Source organism: Bicyclus anynana, chromosome 14, assembly GCF_947172395.1.
Source record: "Bicyclus anynana chromosome 14, ilBicAnyn1.1, whole genome shotgun sequence".
Taxonomy (NCBI): Eukaryota; Metazoa; Arthropoda; class Insecta; order Lepidoptera; family Nymphalidae; genus Bicyclus; species Bicyclus anynana.
In genome coordinates, this window is record NC_069096.1 from 13,658,430 (window position 1) to 13,677,422 (window position 18,993).

General features: G+C 37.0%; 1 protein-coding gene across 1 annotated transcript in view; it reads left to right on the top strand.

Annotated features, from left to right (window-relative positions):
- Window positions 1–18,993, top strand: part of LOC112048766 (proto-oncogene tyrosine-protein kinase receptor Ret-like) — a 139,333-nt gene that overhangs the window by 102,754 nt on the left and 17,586 nt on the right. The window lies entirely within an intron of this gene.

An 18,993-nucleotide genomic window follows, 5' to 3' on the forward strand; every position in this document is an offset into this window, starting at 1 on the left:
ACCAGCTCGTTCATCAAAATTGGCTCAGCTGGAACATACGTATTCAAATACAAAATAGGCACATAGCAGTGGCGAAGGATGGAATTTAGTAAGCCGTCCCAAAGAGAAGGAAATTCATACAGCGTGATACAAAATTCAGTGTCTTATATATCTAGATACAGTACAACAATGAATATGCATATATTTTTAAAGGTAACCCGACGGGAATCGACTTGCATTAACTCTTCGACGCTGGTACATAGTGTTGTTAAATACAAACAGTCCTACAGTGGCGTTGACATGCGACTGACGAGATAATCTCGTGAAGATAAATGGACAAAATTGAACCAATGGCGGTGGAACCGGAAATACAGCTACAGCAGCAAGTAGGTTGATGACACTCCCATGATATGCGGGCGACAGGGTAGGACTGTGCAGGTGTGAAGTCGAACGCGCGGTGCAGAGAGAAGGACTGCACGGGTATGATGCCTAGCGCATCATTACCCCCTCCCGGCCCGCGCGGACCATCGGGACCATTACGAGCGAATTTGCCAAGCTATACCTCTTTAATTGTGTTGGTACGACAGAGATGAGACTAGGTCAACTCCGAAGCTATTGGACAAAATCACACTAATATTATAAAGGCTAAAGGACAATGTCTCTCGTCCATACAATCAGCGCCCCACTGTCATCATACCTATTTTGAATGTCATAAAATTGTCCAATCCGGCAATACCTTGTCAATGATTATTTTATCAATGAAAAATAATGAATCACAGATGAGGATACGCACTCGAAGATTAATTATATTTTTTGTCCGCTGAATTTTAACATCTGAATTTTACGTCTTAAAATAAATTAAGAATTACTGTATATATCTAATGTCTGTTGGTTACTGAGGCCAAAAACGACAATCTCCTTTGTGTCTAAATGTGTATGTTTGTTCTTCCTTTGCGCTGCGTCTACTAAAGCGATTTAACTAAGATTTGGAATAGAAAAAGATTTTACTCTGGATTAACACATAGGCTATATACTTTGAGGTAGGTTACCCTGATCCATAATGTACAATTTGTACGTATAGTGCCTACCCTAGTTAAAAGCCTCACACGCCACTGATTGTTCCTTGAGTAAAGCTTCATCTTTTCCTCATCCATATACTCGTATTATATTCTCTTTATAAAACATATTACGTGAAAGGCAATAATCAACAGTGAGGTTCTGCAAAGGAACTTTTACAAGCGCTAGAATACACAATTGTATTTGATGTTTTTGATTCAATCATACATTTATCATTACTTTGTATCTGACAGATTTCTGAAGTACACATTCAGAATATTAAATTTGGTATGTGGGAAGAGATAATCTTAGTAGAAATATCTACATTAAATAAGACCACAAGCGAAATTTGCGTTCCTGTAGAATAAATATAAATAATCGTCCAAGCGCAAGTGGCACGAAGGGTTCCGTAGGGTATGAATAAAAACGACAAAAAAAATTACGTCTGTTGTGTGAAAGTATACTTCAATATTTATTATTAGCGGGTTCATAAATGTAACATATAATATATGTTCTGCTCCAAGCTTCTATACCAAAAATCAAAAGACAGGCGGACAGATAGACTTGGGTACTTTCGCATTTTTTAATATTAGTATTTTATTTTTTTTTTTTATTCTTTTACAAGTTAGCCCTTGACTACAATCTCACCTGATGGTAAGTGATGATGCAATCTAATCTAAGATGGAAGCGGGCTAATTTGTTAGGTTAGGTTAGGTTAGGGAGGATTTTGCGGAAGATTAATTTTTTGTTCCCGGAACTCAGGCATCAGGCGAGGCGATGGAACTTTGCTGGGTTTTAGTGGGTATCTGGCTGACTCGCAGCCTGTGAGTCCCGTAAAAGCATTTCCCAGCGTGAAAAAAAAAGGGTTCGGGAGGATTAAAATCCACACACCTTTCGGTTTCTACACGGCATCGTACCGGAACGCTAAATCGTTTGGCGGTACGTTTTTGCCGGTAGGGTGTTAACTAGCCACGGCCTTAGCCTCCCACCAGCCAGACCTGGATCAACTAAAAAAACCTCGGTTGGCCCAGCCGGGGATCGAACCCAGGACCTTCGTCTTGTAAATCCACCGCGCATACCACTGCGCCACGGAGGCCGTCAAAATGAGTATGGATGTGTATGGATGTAAACATTTTTTTAGATTTCTAATGTATGAAATCACACGCACCTCCGACTTTTCAGTTATTTGCATTTAAAAAAATTAAATATCACGTGTCTCAAACGGTGGAAGAAAAACATCGTGAGGAAACCTGCATACTTATTTTTCTCAATTCTCTTCATGTGTGAAGTCTACCAATCAGCATTGGGCCAGCGTGGTGGACTATTACCTTATGAATACTAACCCATCTCATTCTAAGGAGACTCGTAAGCAGTGAGTTAAATATGGGTTGATAATGATAACGATGGAAGTATGAAAGAAAACATAGTTAGTTAGTATGTCAACCGACTGCCTTACCTAAGTAAACCTATAGATACAGTTGGTAAGAAAACTTTTCCGGAAGGCTAGTTCGATGCTAGTGAGTATGCATTGTTGCAAGTTTCACTCACACTCGGATGGATTCTTTGCTCGATGTCATTGACACTCGAAATATTTTTTTTTTTATTCTTTACAAGTTAGGCCTTGACTACAATCACACCTGATGGTAAGTGATGATGCAATCTAAGATGGAATCGGGCTAACTTGTTAGGAGGAGGGTGAAAAATCCACACAAATTACAAATTCTAACTGATTAACAAAACTTATTTTAGTTCTTTAAACATAAATAGGTATTTGCATGATAATTATTAATTTATGTAAAGAAAACAATTTAAAATGATATATCGTTCCGGAAAATGCTCAGAAAACCGAGAACAATGGAAAGATACTCATAAGATGGGCACGCGATATGTAACACGGGCATTACTGTGTGTTATACGTTGTACGAGCATTTTTAACCGACTTCCAAAAAGGAGGAGGTTCTACGTTCGGCTGTATGTATGTATTTTTTTTATGTATGTCCAGCGATAATTCCGTCATTTATCATTAGTAATCTAGTTCAACCTAAACATTAGTACTTGTACATATGTTTTCTGTGCCCATAGTAATTATATCAGGATCTGATGATGGGATCCTGGAGAAATCGAGGGAAACTTTCGAATATTATAGGGACAATTAGTGCGTTTTTTAATGTTTTCATTAAGTACTAGCGGACCCGTTAAGCTTCGCTTTGACTTATGTGCACTTCTTCCCTATCCCTACACTACATTACTCAACCCCTACCCTTCCTCTACCCTACCCCTACCTTACCCCTACACTTCCCCTACCCTACCCCTACTCTACCCCTACCCTACTCCTACCCCTACTTAAAACTCAAACATTTATATGGGAAATAGAAAAGGGCTGATTTTATGGTTTTCCCAGCAATCATTCTAATTTTTCTCACCTTTTAAACCTTCCCTATACCTCCACGAACATTTCAAGATCAAGATAAGATAAATCCGTTCAGCCGTTCTCGAGTTTTAGCGAGACTAACGAACAGCAATTCATTTATATATATATAGATTTTAAAGTACTACAATTTAAAAATATTTGTGTGATGAGCATGAGTGTTTTCCAGTGTCTGTGTGTATTTATACATTATATAAGTATTTATATGTAGTATATAATTGTATATTAATATTATAATATCAACTATCTTAGCACCCATAACACAAGCTACTCTGTGTGCTTACTTTGGGGCTAGATAGTGATGTGTATTGTTTAAGTATATTTATTTATTTAAGTATATTTAATTTGATAAAGGTCAAGTGCCAATCTGATACTTATACATATACTTTCTGTTACATTCGTGTAATGCTACAAATGTAACCTACTTTAAACAAGAGAACCATAATAGACTATCTTTGGAAGTCTGTTTGGCTTTGGAAGTTGAATGTAGTGGCACAGAATCATTATCAACTCATATTCGGCTCACTGCTGAGCTCGAGTCTCTTCTCAGAATGTGAGGGGTGATGTCAATAGTGGTTCAGTATCCTGATGTTTGGAAGTCCCTACAAAAGGCCTATGTCCTGCAGTGGACGTCCATCGGCTGATATGATGATTATAGTGCTTCAGTTGTTTGACAAAATACCGTCTGCCTATTTTATAAGTCTATGATGAGAGACATAAAAAATAAACCTTTTACAAGATTAATAGGTCAATACCTACCGGTAATAGACAGGCTAATAATACATACAGCAGATGGTACCAAATTGAGAATTAATCGACAAACATGGAAAAAATGACATCAATGTTGCATAATACATAGCCTACTATACAGGGAGTGTCATCCTCCCTATACTAGATCAAGGAGGCACAGTTTATATGGTATTTTATCTAGCTACTACATTCCTAACTAGCCTAGGTCAGATGGACCACTTTTACAACTTTGAGATTATTTTATGGCCAATTTAGATACTGGCCGAGTACTGTAGACGAATAAACACCAATACCAATAGTATGTAAACGACTTGTACGGATATGTTTCTTACGAATATTCGTGGGTTTTTGACTTGGTGTCGTTCTTTTGACGCGAGTCAAATGACAACAGATTAATAAGATTGCAAAGGATTATTCACAGTGTTGCCGACATTTTTTTTACGAATCATTTCTAAAAACCACTGATTTATACCATAGTACCTACCCAACATAAATACTTAATTATTATATTTTTAACAAAAGCAACAGTTATTAAAATTATTATTTTAATATGTGTGAAATATTAAAAACTTGAACTCCTATGAATTTTCAGAAGGGTTTGCTTCTTCTACTGTTCTTGCTGAATAAATTACTTTGTTAAAATTTTTATGTAGTAGGTACGCTATTTGGTATTATGTAGTTACTAACTGACGCGGCGCGGTTTCACCCCGTGGTTTCCGTTCCCGTAGGAATACGGGGATAATATATAGCCTTCCTCGATAAATGGACTATCTAACACTGAAAGAATTTTTTAAATCGGACAAGTAGTTCCTGAGATTAGCGCGTTCAATCAAACAAACAAACTAACAAACTCTTCCGCTTTATAATATTAGTATAGATTGCAGCATTTTCCTTCGCGTTTTAACTTGCACAAACTGTATCGACGATGAATTAAAAAAATATGCTGTTGTACCCAATATAAACCATAATTTCGTACGTTACCACTAACTAAAGAAACTATTATAAGCTGAGTTTGTTGTGGAATCTTCTCGGACCAAGGCGCATTTGGAACCCTCGTAACATTAATCTTAAGTTTTCGACTATTATTACCATCATTAGATTAAATTAAATTATGACTTAACTTGACATTTCGAAAGTGCTTGTAAACTAAGCCTAATTGAAATAAATGAATTTTTGACTATACCACTTTAGTTACTCTATGGCTAAAGGGTAATTCTTAACCACCAGATCTAGTGGAAAACCCACTGAGTTGGCAACACTGATGAGATGAGTATCCACTATTCGTTTTTGTGGTCCTGCTGGTGCATTAATTTCTCGGCGAGATATTCGCAGAATTACTCGGCCAGTATCTAAATAGGACATCATGGTATAATTAAGAGGTACCTACTCATATAATCGATTTTATTTAAGGGTATTTTTCCACTATGAATATTGGGCATATTACAAACGAGTACGTATTTATTTAAGTACAGCCTGCAGTGTTCCGATGTGAAAAAGTTATACGTTGTTGTATAACAAAATAAATAAAACGCTACTTGAAAATTTGAGTTACAAAAGTGATACAACATTACCAAGGACCTGAATATAACCTTAATTTATGTCAAAATGCCCATGTATCAGGAAACAGGATGTCAGATTTGGTAATATTACACAATCGGATCACATTGTGCGAGTTCGCCGGTGAATCGATAAACTGACTCGATTACGTGAACATGAGTGAGTGAGTCATCGAGCAAGAAAGTTGGTCGTATTTCGGTGCAAGGCACGCATGTATCAAGGACCAGTTTTATGTCAAAAACGTGCATTCTATTGTATGTATGTGGGCAATTGACAGCCTCCTTGGCGCAGTGGTTTGCGCGGTGGATTTACAATACGGAGGTCCTGGGTTCGAGCCCCGACTAGGCCGATTTAGATTTTCTTAATTGGTCCAGGTCTGGCTGGTGGGAGGCTTCAGCCGTGGTTAGTACCACCCTACTGGCAAAGACGTACCGCCAAGGCCAAGCGATTTAGCACATACTACATGATTTTTAAATTAAATTTTATAAAAAAAATCCTTAACTTTTATTGATTGACATTGATATAACTCGCACCCTTATTCCATGCACTATGTATAAGAAATTAATATTGTTTATATTGAATTTTATGAGCCAACTAGCCTATTCTAATTACCCGTTATATCCTAATTGCGTTATATCATCAGACGATCAAGAAGAGAAACTTTAGAGAAAGGAGCCCATATATTTGAATATCGAAAATAATAGCTAGTGCGTAATAGCCGGCAGTCTTGTTAAACGGAATGGACATAGCAAATCACTTTCATCCCATAATGTAAAACAGGAGTTACCAATTACAAGGAGCTCATTGTCTTGAACTGGAACAAACAGATAACTTTCCTAATCTAAATTGTATCAATCCATCAGTTAGACATGAATTCAATGACAAGAAAGGTGTATTCGGAAAAGCCAAACTTATATTTTAAGTGTTTGATAGACTGGCTATAGAATTGCCGCAATACAGCGAAGTAATGAAAAAGTCAATATAAACAAACAATATAAGTATTTTAAAACTAAATGTTTTATTATTTTATAATATAAAACGAATTAATTAAATATAATAAGTTGTACGAAATACGTAAAATAGAACTAGCTTCAAAAAATAGTAATTTTCATAAAAAATCTGTAAATTGCCTAATTTAAAAAAAAAAAATATCACGTGTCTCAAACGGTGAAGGAAAACCATCGTGAGGAAACCTGCATACTGAGAATATTCTTAGTTCTCTACGTGTGTGAAGTCTGCCAATACGCATTGGGCCAGCGTGGTGGACTGGTCTAACCTATAGGCCATTCTGAGAGGAGATTAATGATGATTCTGTAAATATGGTTTTACAACTAGACAGTGTAAGTCTCAAATTCGAATTTATCTCTCTTAGACTAACACGATAGTAGATAATAATAATACATAGTCTAGATAGTTATAGTCTAGATATAGACAGAGAGGAATTTAAAACTTGTACTGTTGGGCTATAAAACATCTTTACTGAATAGAGTTACTGTAAAAATGTGAGCGAAAAATACTAGCTGTGTGAATTCGAGGCAAGACGGCTATAAAATTGCGTCTAGATATTGTCGAAAATGTAGCCCGTTTATTCAAACAGCCGTTGTTTTATGTAACAGAATTCAATGAGCTACTTCGGGGTGGGAACCTATCAAGAAGTTTTCCAAGAGAAAGCAACTGTTACATAATTTTGACTTTTATCTCGATTCTTAATAAAATCAACATTCGATCCATTTAGGCTTCAATTAACATGTCGTTTTAACTGACTTCAACAAAAGATGTTCTGTGATTTTCGTCAAAGATATATTATATAATATTATATTATTATTATGTTTTTGGGAAAGTTTATAGTTAACAGTAATTTAGTATCCTTAGTTCCATAGAATCTCTCATCTGCCATTGTCAGGTTATTAGATTTAGTAAATACTAGCGGACGCTCGCGACTTCATCCGCGTGGAATTCAGTTTTTCACAAATCCCGCGGGAACCATGGATTTTTGACAAGTAGCCTATGTGTTTCGGGATGACAAGTAGCCTATGTGTTAATCCAGATTAAGATCTATTTCCATTCCAAATTTCAGCCAAATCGCATCAGTTGCCGCAGCGTAAAAGAGGAACAAACATACACACTTACAAAAAAATTGTCTGTCTCTTTGTCCGGGCTAATCTCTGGAACTACTGAACCGATTTTAACGAGACTTTCACTGGTAGATAGAGGAGATTATTGAGCAACATGTAGCTTTTTATCCTGGAAATCCTTGATTCCCGCGGGATTTATGAAAAATGCAAATGATAAAATTTTAATTAAAATTGTAGTGTCATTTTCAGATTATGCCCATACATTATTAATTACCGACTCAGATATTATGAGCATAAAGCCCGTCAACCCATATAGGAGCAGGGGTCCCTAAGTTTCCTTATGCGGTCTCCTATAAGGATAAAGACCTGACCCTGTAGTATGCCATTAAAATAGGCTGATAATGATGATGTTTTAAAAGTTTATCAATAACTAAATTAAAAGGTACAAGTTCACTGCTAAGGTCAACAGAGTTCAGCTGCTTTGCTTGCATATTCATTATTCTTGCCTTAGTTTTTATATGTACGGACTCATTATGCATATTGTTTTGGTATTGTAAGTTTGTTTCTCCTTTGTACACAAATGTCTATTGTTATTTTGTGGCTGTTAGTTTCTTTGTACTAAAAAATTGACTGGCATTAGTTACTGTATACAAAATTGGTCTCTTATTATAAAAGAACGCACAATCATGTAGAAAATTCACTTATAAAATGGCCAATTTTACTTTGACAGTTTTAGAATTATTGGTAAAGAAAATTTTACCTAAAGGCCTTATTATACAATATTTAATAAAATCCCAAATTCAGAGCAAATCACCTTAAGGCTTGAGTTTAAGGTTGATTTTGCAAATGCGACTACTTAAATTAGGTGCCAAGAAGTCGTGTTTAGCACTCCGCGACCCGCTCTGGCTTCGCACGGGTTATACTATTTATACTAATATTGCAAAGTCCAAAGTTTGTGTGTAAGTGTGTGTTTATGTTTGTTCCTCCCTTACGCTGCGGCTTCTGAAGCGATTTGACTGAAATTTGGAAATAGATTTCACTCTGGATTAACACATGGGCTACTTTTTATCCCGGAAAAATCCATGGTTTCCGTGGGATTTGTGAAAAACTGAATTCCACACGGACATAGTCGCAGGCATCCGCTATAATTAGTACGTAAGTAATAGAAGTAGGTAATAGATTTAAAAGAATGGATATCATCACATACATTTGCGTGGGTGATTCTTCAAAAGTAAGCGAGCTCTATGTGCCTACATTTATTCAGAGATAACTTCCAGTCTAATGTTTTTCTTAAGCTTTCATAGAAACCAAAAAGTTAAATAGAAAGTACCTAACCGCCTACGTCTACAGAAAACTTGAATAAAAAAGTTGGTAGCAAAACATTTTCGACTGACAATATACGACACAAGATAAGCATAGTTTTATCGATACACTACACGAGTGGCATGGGAATTAGACAGAGATGTCGTGTGACCCCATTTGTCCTACCGCATTTCACACCACTTGTCATGTAGGTCCAATTTCGAGAAATAGGTGAACCGTCGAATCCAACTCGGGTGGGCCGCTGCGTTTGGGAAACTTCGCGACATCTTTTCGTCCGAAATTCTTCAGTGTCTGAAGACAAAAAAGTCTTCCAACAGTGCGTGTTGCCTGTGATGGCCTATGGTCCTAAGACTTGGTCGCTAACTATGGGCCTCATAATAAGACTCAGAGTCCCACAGCGGACGATGGAACGAGCTATGCTAGGAGTATCTCTGTGTGATCGAATCAGAAATGAGGAGATCCGCAGAAGAACCAAAGTCACCGACAAAGCTCAATGAGTCGCGAAGCTGAAGAGGGCGGTGCACATTGTTCGAAGAGTCGATGGACGTTGGGGTCCCATGCAACGAGCTCACACTAGAAAGCGCAGTGTTGGTCGAGCCCCCAACAGCAGGCTAATTCACTATCTTTGACGTATGCTAGTTGGCATATACGAAATTCAGATTCAATGTAACAAATGTCACCCGACTGGTGGATATCATACAATATGTTGATGACATTTGTCAATTGATTTGTCGTTTATTTTATTAGGGTGGTAATAAAACAACAAATAGTGAATAGGCCAGCAGGTTGACTGATATCAAGCAAGTCTCAGGAATCTGCAGGATGCAGGCAGCTCAGGATCGTGATGTTTGGAAGTCCCTACCATAGGCCTATGTCCCGCAGTGGATGTCCAACGAATGATTTGATTATGATGATGCCCACTGTTCCCTTTTTTGTCAGGTTTAAACGCATTCTTACTCAAATTTTTTTTTTTTTTTATTCTTTACAAGTTAGCCCTTGACTACAATCTCACCTGATGGTAAGTGATGATGCAGTCTAAGATGGAAGCGGGCTAACTTGTTAGGAGGAGGATGAAAATCCACACCCCTTTCGGTTTCTACACTTATATTGACAACTAGTCGATGCCTTAGGCTGTAAAGTGTGCCAAGCAATGAGACACTAACACAACAATACTAAAAAAACATACCTACTTCAACAGTCGGGTAAGCTTTACCATCACAGCAAGCAGATAAAATGATACGATAAGGCAACGAGACGATTCGGATCAGTTGTGCAAACATTTGGTTATTAAAACAATTCGTCCGTGAGAGCCTTTGTTACCCCATTAGTGTTGCAAAAAAACCGTTAATAGCTGGCAATTATTATTTACTTAATAGAGCCTATAAAGATGAACCGCGATTATGTTTACCGTAGTCTATGGTTCACACATGTCCGTCGGTTTATTGTTTTCTAGTCTGTTGTTTATATATTTATTTTCATTATACATTTTTTTTTCGTGTTGTGTTGTTAAACCCGAAGGCTGAAATAAAGATAGAGGACGGAACGACTCTCCTATGAGACTCGGACCTCGGCTTAGAGGGCCATTCAGGAAGGAGTAACCGTGACCTGAGTGAATCAGTCCGGCCGCCCCCAAGATCGTGAGTTAGAAATCCCACGTCCGGGTAACGTTAGATATCGGAGACCTAGTCTTCGCCGGCGAAGACGCTGTGTAGCTTGTGATTGTGTTGCCCGGGAAGCATTATCGGTCGTCTGTATCGTAAAGGACGTTTTTGGGACGCCTCTGCTTGAAGTTAGCGTTAAGTACTTGTAGAAATTAAATATCACGTGTCTCAAACAGTGAACGAAAAACATCGTGAGGAAACCTGCATACCAGAGATTTTTCTTAATTCTCTGCGTGTGAAGTCTGCCAATCCGCATTAGGCCAGCGTGGTTCCGACTAAAGACGTCGGAATGCTTTCGTCAACAAAAAATTAAAAAGGAGTGTTTTAATAGTACTCTCACCACATTTCAAATCCTGTACGTTTAATTCAATAAATTTGACGAGCCATTCACTTGCCAAAAACTTGTGATCTTTCACATTCCTAACACTTAACCGCTAATAGTGTGAAATGGAATGGATCTTTTGCCGCAAATTGAAAAAGGCTTTTAGAGAGTGATTTTTTATAATTATTATATTAGCAGACGCCGCGCAGTTTCGCTATCTTTTCAATTTCTAAATTGACCCAGGTCTGATCTTGTGGTAGGCATCGGCCATAGCTAGTTAACACCCTATCGGCTAAGACATACCGTCAAGCGATTTAGCGTTCCGGTACGATGCTGCGTAGAATCCGACAGAGGTATGGATAAACCGCCATCTTAGACAGTATTATCACTTAACATCAGGTGACGTTGCAATCAAGGGTTACTTGTCATAAAAAGTTACGAAAGGTGTGTGGATTTTCATCCTCCTCCTAACAAGCCCGCCCGCCTCCATCTTTGACAGCATCAACACTTGCCATCAGGTGGGATTGTAGTCAAGGGCCAACTATAAAGTAAAATATAGTGATTACTTCAAACGCAAAAGAGAGCCACGGGTCCAGACCGTGGTATTTGGGAATCCTTACAAGAGTCCTATGTCCAGCAGTGGATATCCATCAGCTGGGGATGATGATTTCCAGTTACAGTTACAATCCAAGTTACACTACACCTTGTTTACAATTACACTGTACGATCTGGGGATTACAAAACATTGCGTACCGTTCACAGCACGCATCGTACTATGCGAGTGTACCAACCTCACTGAAATGCCGTTTAGAATGCGGGACAAGTTGAAAGATGAAGCGGGATATATTTTACCTTTCTCTTTGCACAAATAACACTTTTTGATGAGAGACGCAAATCTTAACCGTGCGGGTGTTGGGTCCATCGTGTGGCAAGGATAAAAACTCTAGGCTAGGGTTAAGAAGCTCCTTTAAAACCAGCTAACACTCCTCTTCTCTGCTCATGTTGTGCTTCTTGCCCAGCTAAAGGTACTTCTAGAGAAAGCTGCACTAGATATATTATACTTCTCATCAAAAAAATCAAAATTGACCGCAAGTATTGTTTAGGCGGACTGTTTCGATTTATTTCATGAGAAGTATTTATATATACTTTGCAACAATAGGGATGATGACAGTTTTTTAAATTGTATATAAATTAAGAGTATACTAATAGTAAAGCAATTTTGTAAAAGTAACAGGGTATCTGCGATCATTACTTTCGGAGCTACAGGGATTTAAAGAGTCAGATTTGCGGCGCTGCCGCGGATCCCTGAAAAACGCCCCATACAAAATGGCTCGAAAAAATGACGTCATAGGCATGTAATGGTCGTTAGATTTGTATGCGCGTTCAAACAAAATTACTAATATCTTTGTTATTTGTGCGTTTATCTTTATAGTTCATATATTAAAAAATGTCACATTTAATGTAAGGAAGCTAAAACTGTATGAATTTTCATCTAATTACGATAAAAAAATTTTAGTAGTTTTTGAAATTTTATAATCTCATTTATTTTGCAAATATCCAGACAATCTTTGCTTTTTATATATAAATTAGTTAACATTGACCCTATTTACCCGAATGTATCATAAAAATCAATATATTCAAACCTAGTCATCATCCCCATTGTAAATAGATAATTTGCAACGGCTTTTTTTTAGAAATTTGTTAACAGAACATTGTTTTCACTACTTTATATTAGTAGTAGTACTATAGTAGGTAGTAAAAGAACGTTTCGTGACAAAGCTTGCTGCCCTTTTTGACCAAGTATCATTGCTGTGTTCCAGTCTGAATATCATGGTAGACATCACAAGCCCATGAGGCTTAAAACACCTACGTCTCAGGTAGATGAATATACAGCTGCGGTACTTTGCAAGACAGTTTCTTGCATGCTCTGCGAAGTTTCGCTCTTTTTATAAGCGATAGTTTCCTACTTACCATCAGATGCTATTCGCCCAACAATCATTACTATTTGAAAAATAGTTCGTACTTCTCCTAGATTTTTTAACAAATTGGAAAACGATCTCCTATAACAAAGCAATTCCTTTGCAATTTTAAATTAGATTACTTTTGCTTTGCATCCATTTACCTGAGGCATATTACGTGTTACGAGTAAGCCTCATTATGTCTGTTCTTACATCGACTACCATACAAATACTGAGGGTATTTGTACTGTTACTAGTACTGTTTCCTCAGACACATCATAAACACAGTGGCAGTTGTGGTGGGACTATATTCCCACGAATACCTCCAAGATGTAGTGACTTGGACCATCGACTTAAATGGATTGCAAAGAAAAGTCAAAGGGCAAGTGAATGGGACAGATCCATATAGATGGCAGCTCGAGATTTCACCGATACAGCACAAAACAGTAAGCAGACAACCTGTGCGCACTCATCAGAATAACATTTTTTAGGGTTCCAAAGTCCACAAGGAACCCTTACAGTTTCGCCATGTCCGTCTGTCTGTCTGTCCGTCCGTACGTCCGCGGTTTTCTAACGTTGATTATATCAGCGTTGCCAATTTAGCGACATTTTCGCTAAATTAAATGACAGCTTGTCTATTAAAGACTGTTTTCTAGCGACATTGCAGTCGAGAACTGTTGTACTATTTTATACACATACCTAATAAGAGTAAATAAATATTCGAAGTACTGACAAAGTTAGAAGCAATCGGTTATGCTTTCGTTTAGACACGAGAATATTAAATGTAGATGTGTACCAAAAATCATAAATTACTGTTAGGCACATCTTTTCGTAAAACAAGAGCTGTCGATTTTTAAAGAAACTAATTTTCGAATCGGTGGTGCTTATCATAATTATAGCCTTTTCAAAAACTTGCTTGTAATAATAGGAACTTTATTCATTAACTTTATAACTTTACCTACATGTGGAATGTTGAGTCCACTATTATTGTTCCGATAGTTGTTTCAGTCAATGGTCTCATAGCGAAAAGCTTCGACCAACACCTTAAGAAGCTTTCGCTTAACTGTTGGATCAAGAGTCGGATACAGAAGGCAGTAATTCTTGAGACGGCGCGTATTGTGAGGAGGTTACTCTCTCTGGAGCCCTTACCACCGGTTGCTTGGGCACTGAAATGTCCCGCAGCGGGGGTGTTAAATTTTTTTTATAAGTTTTTAATAGTGTTTTGTATAATTTGTAACATAACATTTTTATTTTATTTATTTATAACAACTTTATTGCACAAAACAGAAAATAACAATAGAACACATACATTTTTGGGCAAAAGGCGACCTTATCACTAATAGTGATCTCTTCCAGGCAACCTAATCATAAATAATCTAAACATCCTGTCATATGGGAAATGGCAATACAATAAATTATAAGTAATATTCACTAAATAATAATAACTAATATAATAAATAAATAAAAACACTATAACTAAATATTTCCATATTATAAAAATATATACTTTGTACAATAGTACACAATAATGATAAAAACAGCAAAACATGAAATATACATAACATACACCTACATCTACATAGATACAACATACATACAATATACATACATACAAACATACATACATACATACATATATACATACATACATACATACATACATACATACATACATATAATAAACACATATATATTACAATGATAGATAGTGTTTCCTTACACGATTTTTAAAAATAGTCAGGGATTTTGACCGTCTAATATGATCTGGGAGTGCATTCCAAAGTGTAGCTGCTTTTATAGTAAAAGACTCTGAATATGTTCGAGTGTTACACCTAATCTTACCTAAAACGTTTTGCCTACAAGATCGTAGTGCGTTCCTAGAAGTGCGAGGGCCCAGGAAGTTAAAACGCTCTTTTAAGTAGGATGGTGTCCAGTAATGAAAAAGGATAGCGTAAAGAAGAGAAAGAATATGTAGATTACGCCGGAGCCTTATAGGTAACCACTTGAGCTTCCTACGGTATTCTGTAATATGATCAAATTTCCTGAGACCAAATATGTATCTTATTGCCAAGTTTTGCAAGCGTTCGAGTTTATTTAGAAGGTCCTCAGTCAAATCCAGATAACAAACATCGGCGTAATCTATGATAGGAAGGAGGAGAGCATTGGCCAATAAAGTTTTAGTCTTAACAGGTAAGAAATTTTTCCATCTTCTTAAGGATCCAACAGCTTGAAAAATCTTTTTACTAATTTGTGCAACTTGTGGTCTCCAGGAAAGATTGTTGTCCATGATAATACCAAGATTCTTTACTGTTTCACTATAAGGCAATACTGATCCATCAAAAATAACTGGTGGTAAAGTCGAAAAATTAATCTTGGAAAGTTGTCTGGAATTACCTAATATAATTACTTGAGACTTCTCAGTATTAACTGACAGCCCATACGCTACACTCCAATCATAGACTGCATTAAGATCATTATTGATATGGTTAATAACCTCAGCAATGCTTTCCACAGACGTCAGTGCATAAACTTGGAAATCATCTGCATAAAGATGATATTGCAAAGAAAGATGTTCAGTGAGAGTATTTATAAAGATGGAAAAAAGAAGAGGAGATAGCACACCACCCTGAGGAACCCCAGCACTAATGGAACAGAAAGAGGATTGTTTCTCTTTTACACGGATGCACTGTGTGCGACCGTTTAAATAGGTGTGGAACCATCTAAGTACAGGGGAAGAAATGTTAATAGATTCAAGAATAGCCAAAAGAATTTCAAAATCAACATTATTAAAAGCGTTAGAAAAATCAAGCAACGTTAAAATAGTTACTTGCTGTTTATCAATTCCATTACGCGCATCATCACAGACCTTCGTTAGAGCCGTCACAGTACTGTGCCCACGACGAAAACCAGACTGGAAAGGGTTAAGGATATTATTTTTAGTTAGAAAACTTAGGAGTTGAGAATGAACTATGCGTTCAAGGACTTTAGATAGGAAGGGAAGGATGGAGATTGGACGAAAATGGGAAAACGTAGTTGGATTAGAAGTTTTAGGAACTGGTATAACATTGTTAAAAATTAAATGAGAACTTTAATACCATATTTATTGCCTAGGCATACACAACTTATATCATCAACAGCCTGTATTCGTCCACAGCTGGGCATAGGCCTTTCCGAGAGCGCGCCACCACACACGATCCTCTGCCTTCCTCATCCAGCCACTACTCACTACCTTCTTGATGTCGGACCATCTAGCTCAGTGATTCCCAAAGTGGTCTATATCGACCCCTAGGGGTCTATGACAACCTGCAAGGGGTCTACGTCAGCGAAAAAAATTCGGGGGTCCATAACATGAAAATGGGGGTCCACGATAGTGGGCACCTATTTACTTACATCATACTATGTAACCCCCCCCCCCCCCTACTTACCTGTAAAAATACAGGTAAGTAGGGTCTACCCAACACGGAGAAACATGGCAAGGGGTCTACGACACAAAAATGATTGGGGAACTCTGATCTAGCTGGAGGGCGTCTGGAGTGTGTCTTGCCTGTGATGACGTATGGAGCGGAAATGTGGACACTGACGATTGGCCTTATCTACAAATTTAAAGTCGCTCAGCGAGCTATGGAGAGGGATGTTAAGAGTCTCTCTGAAGGATAAAAACCGGAACGAAGAAATCTGTAGGAGAACGAAAATAATCGATGTAGCCCAAAGGATTAGCAAAACCCTATCAATTGTACTAAAACTACAATATATATGTAAAATACTAATAAAACTATTTAGTACTATACTAACTAAGACTAAATAATATAGACATGTACAACATGTTTAGCGCTGATTTACATTTTTATTTTGGTTTGCTTGTATGTTACCTATTTGTTATTAACATAGGTATAGTTTGTGAATTTGAACTGCCATTAGGTGTATTTGAATTGATGGGATTCAAACACACAAAAAAATACGTGAACGATGTCATATCGCATGATAGTAATAAAGATAGAAGGAAAACTAAGCCAATGCAATAACTAAGATTAAAGTAGCCGATTGGATACATTATGCTTATGTGAACGAAATTCGCATAATATTTGCACCTGTACAAAAAAGAAACAGCTCTGTTGCAACGAAATAAGTCATAGATTTCTGTAACTTTGACTTTACCAAACGCAACTACCCAACTTCTTAAAACAAAAAGCTTCCAAGCCTACAGTGAATATCCTGCTTTATGTATGAGTGGTAGAGTTTAAAATGGATTGTGAGTTTTTTTACGAAAAGGCATGATTGGTTTGTGCGTGTGAACGGCCAGTGAGTAAATCACTTTTACGTAACGTGTTACGTCACACAGGCCGCGGGATGTGACCTATGACATGTTCATAGTGAGGGGAAAGTCGAATGTACATAAAAAAATGTATATCGATAAGTTCGATTGAAAAATATATTCTTATACAATGTTGTTCTCAATACATTTGTTTAATTGCTCTTTTTAATTATTTTTACGTAATTAATTTTATATCTTATAAAGCATCAAATTAAATAATACATACGAGTACAAAGACATGATATGGTATCGTTCAAGCACAAATAGTTTAAATAAAATCTCTCACTAAAACTTTAGCTAATACGTAGAAATTTATGTTATATTAACATGTGTTTGAAACACATGTTAATATAACTTCAATAACATTTTATTATCTAGTTCTTGATTACCTTTGACAGATCTTTATTGTAGTTGATACAAAGACCAAAATACATATTGCAGTTGCATTTTCTGTGCAACTTCGTTAAGTATTTAGGTATTTGATAGTGATTGAAGTGATATCAACACTTTTATCTTGAGCTATAGTTCATCATCAGCAGCCTATGTTTAATGGCCCAATAATTATCGGACAGGCCTTAGCTCACCTATATGGGAGAAGAAATTGAAACTTTCTGAAAGAAGACAATTTTTACAAGATTAAGAATCGCATTTACGTAAATAGCCTATACTTAAGAGTACTTGGTCCTTAAAACAACAATTTGAAATAGAAGTTTACAGTAACTAACTAAACTAAATGTCTTTTACTTTACTATCAAATCTATAAAAATGATAAGATAAGTTTTGTAGATAATATTTTACTCAACTCACGATGTTGATGAAATCGATATCGATAAATAAAATGTTATACATTTATCGATATCGCTAATATATTGCCGATGTTTTCACTTCACTATACTAGTTGCGCATACCGGCTAGTAACGGTGCCCTCAATGTAGCAACGCTATACTCCAATGATGTGAACTTTTTTGCGATGATAGAAAACTTAAGCACATTAACCCTTAGAACGTACGTGTGTGTACGTCTTGATACATTTGCATTCACGTTTACTTTGGATAACAATTGACAATGCATGGTTAGCTAAGTGACGTCACTGTAAACCAAAAAAGCAGATTTCTAAATACTGTGGAACAGTTTTTTTTTATTATTTCCACGTTAGCCCTTGACTGCAATCTCACCTGATAAGTGATGATGCAATCTAAGATGGAAACGGGGTAACTTGTTAGGAGCAGGATGAAAACCAACCTTTTCGGTTTCTACACAACATCGTACCGGAACACTAAATCACCTGGCGGATAATCTATGCTGGTAAGAACTAGCCACGGCCGACGCCTCCTACCAGCCAGACATGTACTAATTAAGAAAACTTCAGTCGGCCCAGCCAGGGATTGAACCCAGGGATCTCCGTCTTGTAAATCGCGTTACACTGTGCCACGGATACGGTTACAGTTATTTTTATACAGTTCCCATGATATGAAATTCAAATGAAAGGGCTTTTGAAAATCATCATCATATCAGCCGATAGAGTCCACTGCAGGACAGGCCTTTTGTAGGGACTTCCAAACACAACAATGC